General features: G+C 37.1%; 1 long non-coding RNA gene across 1 annotated transcript; it reads left to right on the forward strand.

The window, feature by feature from the left end:
* Positions 1-4,736: 4,736 nt before the first annotated feature.
* Positions 4,737-8,473, forward strand: LOC118598961. Its single transcript, XR_004948208.1, has 2 exons — positions 4,737-5,325; positions 8,030-8,473. It is a non-coding gene; the product is annotated as an uncharacterized LOC118598961 (long non-coding RNA).
* Positions 8,474-8,607: the final 134 nt, after the last annotated feature.

The raw sequence follows: 8,607 nt of genomic DNA on the forward strand, positions 1-8,607 counted from the left end.
GTTGTTCTTTTTTCTTGCAGCTTAAAAAAGAAAAATAGCGGCGACGGTCGACTCACTACTCGTTATTGGAAGTTTGGCATTTTCTTGGTGTCCTAGAAATTTCCCAGAAGTCTCTACAAAAAGCTAGATTGTTAATATAGACCATAATAAATTTAAACACATTCAAAAAAATGTCATATGTAAAATATATAATTACATTTGTTTTTGTTTTTTTTTAAATAAATGATTTAAGTTTTTATCATCAGAACACAGTTAATTCATGAATAATCTTCTTATGGTGTTTATTTTTATAGGGTTTTTTTGGCAAATAGTTGATGTCGTATTTATAGTTTAAAAAAAGCTCACTCCTGATTGGTGACAGTAGTTGCCATTGAAACGTTGGCTCAGACCAATCACTGCTCACTAACCTCGAATTGGCTTCATTTCGCTGCAGTCGGAAGTGAGGCAGTTTCTATTGGTGATGTCACACTTGCACAGTCCAGTTCTCATATACAGTCAATGGCCTTTATTTAGAGTTGTCTGCGATGTCCAGTAGACATCTACAATAGATGTCTATTAACTATCTACTTGAGATTATTGTAACGGTCTGTTAGATAATTAATAGACATAGATGTCTATTATTTATCTAAATGACGTAGCAATATTAGCCATCTATAAGGTGTTTAGAATTTCTGACTGTTAGATAACATCATGTGTCTGGTGGGAAGAAACTACCCAAATGGTTTGTTTAAAAAAAGTTTTTCTTTATGCATCATAAGCAGTGTTATTCAGTTAGACTGGAAATAAATAGAAGATTACAAACTATTTTGGTCAATGTTTTCTAAAGAAAACACTCAAATACAGAACGTATTCTACAAACACTGAGAAAGTTTTGGCCAGTGGTCTCCAACAAAACCAATAAAAACGATGCATAAATGTGCCAGTAAATATGATCTAAATCATTTTGTCAAAACGTGTTGTAAAATGGTGATAATCCTCCCAAGATGCAGACTCAGCAGGACTGGACTTTTATTTTCCTTCTTTGGAGACTAACGTTGTTCACTAACTTTCCAACACATCGCAGAGTTCCAAAAACCTTTAAAGCGCCAATCAACTCTGTTTCTAGAGTCGTTTCCATAGAAACCTTAAAAAACAAACAATGGGAATGTGACTCGATGTTCCATCTGTTTCCTGTTGCTCTGGTGAAGATTTCCAAAGTTTGTAATGGGATGTAATTTAGAAAGTTTGAAGTGATGCAGCTGTTTACCCGGCTGTAAATGAAAGTGTAGTGAGTGAGAGGAAATGAAAGCAAAAACACTTTTGATTCTCAGAATGAGAAACCAAATAGTAAATAACAAATACATTCATAATTGCAGATACAGTCTATAGTGAAAATAGGATACAACTTCATTATATATATATATATTTTCAGTATTTGTCATTCATGAAGCATTTTTCTAAATAAGTGTATCAAGAGCAGAAATCTGTATGTTAATTATATCTACAACTATGTACACAAAAGACGCATGACAGGAGTGTGAATAGTCTGTGATATGATTGTGTTAGGACGCCCTCTGCTGTGGTGAATGTGCTGAATTGTATCTGCATAAAAAGTAAATAAAATAAACAATAAACATGAAAGAATGATAACTTTCAGATAGATACAGAGCATTTAAGTCTAAAACGACAAATGTAAATAGGGATTTTACATTATTTTTTCTTGGCTTTTTAAGTAGATCACATGAATTATGATTCATCCATCATCTTCTTCCAGTGGTCCATGGTTTACTGAAATGTTTTCTGAGAATAACCAATAACTCCACTCTCTTGATTGTGGAGTGGGCTGGAGGAAATCAACTGCTAATGCTGATAAAACCAGAGAGATGGTGATTGAGGACAGAACCGCAGCCCCATAGCATCCTGGGTAAGGATGTGACCAACAGCACACCTGTCTATAAGAAGGCCTACAGCAGACTTTACTTTCTAAAGAAGCTGCAGGTGACACCAACATTCTGAACAAACTGATAAGAAAGGCTGGCTACGTCAGCGGTGGTGGAGAGGAGGAGCCTCAACAAGCTATTATCCATCGTGGATAACCCAGACCACCCCCTCCACCCGGTTCTGGACAAACAACGGAGCTCCTTCTCCAAAAGGCTCAGACAACTCTGCTGAGAAATAATTTCTTCTGTATTCAATAAGATTATACAACCCGTCATCACTAACAGATAACTCACCAACAGACGGTTGTCATGACTGATGGTCATTACTGCCTTAAATTACACACTGCTTATTAAATTCCATACAGTACAGTTTGCACACTTTGTTTCTCTTGTATTCATTCTTTTTTATATTCTGTAAATAATGTTTATCTTTATATCTTCTGTAAATGTTTATTAATGCAACAGCCAAGTTTCCTAGCTTAGGATGAATAAAGTATTTCTATTCTATTCAATTCTATTCTATTCCATTCTATTCCATTCTAGTTTCTATTCTATTCTATCCAGTTTATAGCAACCTGTAGCAAAAATATAAAAATGAAAGAAAAACTGTAACTCAATGGGATTATGAGTTCGTTCAAAGACTTTTCAAGAAACAAATCAAACTCTACTTGACTTTATTTGATAATAATTATATTTAATAAATCTAATGTGGGTCCCATATGCATTACTGCAAGAAAGTCCAATTATGAATTTCAGTTGTAATGATGTCATAAAGTTGACCTTACTTTACCATCTTTCATCTTCTTTATTTTTTCTTTTTTCATCAATGTATTACTTGATATATCTTTTTATTTTCTTATTTAATTATTTCTAAAGCTGGAAATGAACCAAACCAAATCAAAAATAACATTTTTTAATCAGTTTTAGTTATTTTGTGGAATCAAAAAGGCTATTCTAGATTTGGAAAACTGCATTAAAAAATAATTTCTGATAAAAGCATCTGGAGTGAGACAATGTCAAATAAACCATTGCAAACATATTTCAACCACAGTGTCATGATTTGGGTTGATTTTCAACAACTTGTGTACTTTTGAAACAACTTTAAATACTTTTGTACCCCCAAAACATTTTTATTTTTTCATTTTTACCTTTTGTGGCAGGATGTCCTGATCAACATTTTTTTATGTCATATGTTTTTATTTTATCAATGAAGTAGAAAAAACGTTGTTCAGAGAAAATGTAAACATAGATGTCAATGTTGACGTTGAAGATTGGGAGAATTAACCTGAATGCTTCAAGGAAAAGAGGAGTACTTTTCTAAACTGAGCTACTTCTTGGAGTCATTTCTTTAAGGAATTTATCATGTGCTGCAGTTACTTAACCTCTGAACTCTGGTATATTCATTTTATTTTGAAATAAATGTCACATGTCAGTTCATTTTCCTTTAAAAATCATTTTTACAACAAAGTTTGTGACAAACTCATTACATAAAGAACTTTAAACAAACTGTAGAACCCTCAATGACAGTAAAATACTTTGGAATTTAACCTTTTAATTTGTAAATTTTACATTCAAGTATACATTATTACATGGTGCAATTCTCCACAACATGTGTATTTAATATAAATAAACATACTTTTTACCATATGTTTCTCATTATTTATCGACACATTTTCTCACGTTGCATTTAATATTTATATTTTGAAGTTTTTTTGTTGGGGAAAATGTATCTCCTGTTGGACAGTTGTAGTTTTCAGAACTTGAGTGTATGTATTGTTTTTGCAAAGTACTGTTCAAATCCACACACAAAAACCCACACAAAACTTTAACAAAAGTATTGATTTAAAGTTTTTCTGCTTTGTGTCTTTTTTTTAATATATACATTTAATGGATCGTTCTCTTTAATCCCCTTTTGCCTGTTGCAGACCGTGAGGCCAGATGTCAGTGACCTCTTAGAGGTTCCCAGAATTCAATAAGAATATATGGTCAGACATTTTTCCAGTTCTGTGGCCGTCCTCCTCTCTGGAACAGAGATGAAGAGCCTCAGGGCAGCAGGGACTGCAGTGGCTTTAAAAAAAACAGGGTGCAGACCAACATTGTCTAATGCTTACCTAATTATCTAGTTGCATTTTCACCTTCATATTTTAATTTTAGCTTAAAAAAGCTTTTATTTTAATAGCTTTTTGCTTTATGTTTTTACTTTTTCATTTCTTCTTATCATTTGGGCTTTGCTATTTTTTTTGATCAATTTTTCACTTTTTTCGGGTAGCCAATCAGTCTGTTTGTCGTCTCCATCAGTGATGTTGTGAGTTCACGATGCAGAGGCTCCACCCTCTTCCTGATGCAGATCGGGTCTCAAAAAAGGGCAGATTCTCAAGAACCTAAAAATAAGAATTTAGTCAAGACTATGATCTATAGCAGGAATTTAAAATAAACTCCCTTTATGTAATAATGTATACACTGCAAATTTATAATGCAACACAGATTGCTTACTTTCATGTGTACATCACAAAGCAGAAACAAAATTGGAGGAAACAATGGAGACGGTCATGAAGCTTGTTTCTTATAGATCTCCTGTACAGTATTCCTTTTTCATGTAACTTAGCAAGACCATGTATCAGTCAGTATACTGACTGAATATGTCTTCAGACTAAATTGGAATATTTTAAATATACAACATATAAATAAAAAACAAAACTTCATGTATACTTCCTCACTTTTAGCATAGACCAAGTTACTTAGTCTTACTAAGTTATTTGCAAGTATGCTTACTAAGTATACTTACAGTACACTTAATTAGACTACCCTTAGCAAAACGTTGTTTATATTTTCTTCAAATAAAATTTTGAAAACATATATGCTTAACAGAAAGAAACATCATGTGTTTTTCCAGCAAGTCCAAAATGTTGTGAACAAGTTTCTTGATGACTACTGCTAAAAAAACCCAGCTGGTGTCAATATCTTTTTGAAATCTGTGTGATAAGGAACATTTAGCAGGACGATATTGATATAATTATTAAATATATATATTTATATATATCTTATCTTATTAGTTTTAAAAAAAATAATTGTATTTTTCACTATTTTTCTGTCCCTTTCGCTCCCCAAGCCCAAAACCGGAAGTACTTGTGAGGGAGTTCTCTTGCTTCTCCTCGCCGGCTTCCGTTCTGCGTCTGTTTGTAAACATGCGTCAGCAGCACGTGATCCCGCGGACGTATTTGTAAGAGTGGCCCAATCAGAAAACGGGGGTGTGTGTCGGTGGGCGTGGCCGGTGAGTGTTGCTGTGAAAATGTCGATGGACAGAGGTTTTCGTGAGGGCAGGGGACCACTCCGGATCCCGGGGCTGCGAGGCGGGGCAGGAGGAGAGCGGAGGGAGCCGCAGGTGTCACGGCGGAGCCGCAGTGAGGTGAGTCTCCGCTGCCGCCGCCGCGTGCTCGTTAAGACACCGCGTTCATTTAGAGCCTCTCCGGTGACTGCGTGAAGATATGGAGGTTAAAGCGCGCGCGCGGTGGGCGGTCTGCTGAAGTGATGTTTGGTAACGTGCCCCCTTTTACCAGACTGTTTATGTAACACACGAATACTGTGTTTTTTTCCCCATTTAACTGTCTTTTAAGCGTAAACACAAAATTAGCATTTATTAATTAACTGCGTTTTTTCCTTATTTTATTTTATTTTTCCACCAACGTTACCCGGAAATAAGCTATCCTGAGTGCACAGACGTGTCCTAGTTTAAGGAAAAAAACAGAACCGGAGCGGCTCCGCTTCCTCGCGGGGTGGGATGGAGAGGTGCGCTCGCGCGCGTGGATTTCTGCAGCAGGAGGATGTGGCGCACTTTCATTTACCTCCGGAGCGGATCTCTGCCACGCGGTAACATTTATTCCTAATAATTCCTCATTTATCGGAAAGGTCAGTAAAACTCAATTTATGATGTAATTGTGTTATATAACAGTTGCCTTAAAAAGTGAAAATATAGTTTTAAATTCATACGTAATAAGTTTTTAAAAATATATATTTAAGGTGGTCCCATAATAAAATATTAGCGACAATGTTTTTTTAATGATGTCAAAGTTGATATTATGTAAGTTTATTAAAATAGGAGTTTAATAGATATTTTATTGAGCTTGTTTTCGTGCTCTAAAGCTAATTTTGTGTTATTGTCTGTTAATGACGCACCTTGACTCAGCTCCATCCATCCAGAGGTTTCTGTCATACGCACTTCTTTTTTCCTGATGTAAACAAACCCTCACCTGCAGTTCCCCATTCTGGACGCTAGATGGTGGCCTCGCGCATGTTTTAATGAGCAGTGCTGGAGCAGAAAAACAAAACAAAACAACAAAAAAAGTTCTCCACTGTTCCTGGAATTAATTTGATATTATTATTGAGTGCTCGGTTACTTTGCAGCTTCTATCTATAAATGTTTACTTCTATAAGTAACGGGTAAATCACTGGACTGTTTCCACTGCTGCTCTTTACTATCAGGAACCCCAGAGACACTGCAGTCTGCACCAAGTGATTTTCTCACTGCAGCAGAGGCCCTATTGGAATAAAACCTGCAACCGTTCTTATGGAACATCAATAAATAAATAAATAAATAACGTTTTGATTTGCATTTATAAAAGAGAATAATTCTATTGAAGCTCTCCAGCCTTCTACAGTTCAGGAGCAACATTCAGGTGAAAATATTAGGAATAAGATGACCCTAAATAAGGGTGTGGTCTGTGTTCGCTAGCCATAAACGCACACACCAACAGGTTTTTACAATTCCAGCACTGGCGTGTCACGCTATATCTGTACAAAGGTTGTTTTTCTCTGCGTTTGAATTCAACACGTTTCATCCTAGAGGTTGAGCTGATTGAATCTTTCCTTTGCTAAAGCTGTCCTGAAACTGTAAACCGGATGATATCTGTCAAAGGTTACAACATTTCATTGGTATATTTGCATAATATCCAGATGTACATGCAGGTGGAAGGTTGGAGGTTTTTGCTCTTTTTTTTTGGTAGCCAGAAGTAAAGCTGCTGGCAGAGCTGACCTGACTCCTTTCCAACTCGAGGTATGAAGATTAAGGAAGTGGAAGGGGCATAGCTGATAGATGACGTGGCTAAAATTAACACGCCACCCGCTGGACGAGGAGCAGAAATAGCAGATGGGAAGTACTGCCATGTGGAAGTAGCACCCCCCCCCATCTCAGAATACAACACCAACGTCACAGTAAACATTTGTTTATTTAAAGTTTCAAACCGCAGCTGGCTCAAATGATCCAGCCAGTCATTCACTTCCTGTATGAGGCAGGCTTGAAATTAAAAAGGAAAAACTGGAGCCACCTCAATTCTACAAGTGACCACTAGAGGATTTGGTTCCAAAAATCTTTGTGATAAATTTTGTTAAAGGGTTCATTTATTTGATATTTTAGATTTAAAAATATAGTCAAATTAGGGGGTGTGGCCTCTTTAGAAGGACATTAGTGGATTTTTTTTTTTTTTATGAGAAACCCCACCCCCCCTTTCCCCTCCCCGTTACTGAGAGCTAAGAGCAGGGAGCTTGTGGCCCACCCGCCGTATTTTCTACATCAAATATGCTCTTCTTCGAACATTGGATGACATCATCACATTTATTTTTGCATTCACTGGTAATTCTTGAGCATTGAAGCTTAAATTTAATTAAAAAAATATCTAATTTAGACTAACATGATGAATAATTGGATCTATAACTCTGAATTAAAAATAGAAGATACTCAGAAACCGTGTCTACACGCCTTTAAATGAGTCTTCTCTTTACATAAAAACGTGCAGAAGCAGTGATCAGTGGCAGAAGCTCCGCCCACTTTCATATAACGCTTTGCTCAGATCGAGCGAGGAAATCTTCCTTCTGTTCAGATCGATGTCCTCTGCATCTGCCAGTCTGCAGCCTGCAAACAGTCTGATCCCTGCAGTCCCTTCACGGCTCCAGGAGGGGGGCTGCGACCTTAAAGAGACATAAAAGTTTGACTCATGCGGATTCAAAACAATAAAACCAAGCGGGTTACTGAGGCTGCATCGATCAGTTTAACCAGATTTAATCTTTATTTACCTTTTTATCCGCTCAGAAAATGACCTTTTTCCCCTTTTTTGCAGCTCACAGCTTAAAGAGAACCAAGCTGGTTCCTCTTGCTCTGTACCTAACTCTGTCCTCCCCAGCAGCACTGCTGTCCCGTCAACACGGAAACAAGAGGATCATCTGATCAAGGTGCGTGAGCGATCAGATAAACTGGAACCCAAATTCTTCATATAAACACAGCTAACAAACCGACTCTGTCTAAGAAGTTCTTTTGCAGACTTTTCACTACAATCTGTTTTAACCAGATGATGTTTTGCTTTATTTCCTTTAGGTCAGAGAAGAAGAAGAGTGCGGGAGGAGGAGGGGGGGTATTTTATTGCGTGGAAATTGCGGTAAAACGCGGCAGCAGGAAGGAAAAGATAAACATTTTCCTTCTTGGGTTGAGGTGAGGTGGTGTTGTGTATGTCAGGGGGTGGGATCATCTTCATCGGGCTCCGTTGAAAAAAGATAAAATAAAAAAATAAAAATAGGCGACATTATGCAACTGATGCTGGTGATGTGCCTTTAAAAGCAGTGGGCTGTCAGGTGATCGGGGAGGCAGCGCTGCCTCGCAGACAGAGGAGTCGGAGTGTGGTGTCTCTGCCCGAGAGCGGCG

This window comes from Oryzias melastigma, linkage group LG7 (assembly GCF_002922805.2).
Source record: "Oryzias melastigma strain HK-1 linkage group LG7, ASM292280v2, whole genome shotgun sequence".
Classification (NCBI taxonomy): domain Eukaryota; kingdom Metazoa; phylum Chordata; class Actinopteri; order Beloniformes; family Adrianichthyidae; genus Oryzias; species Oryzias melastigma.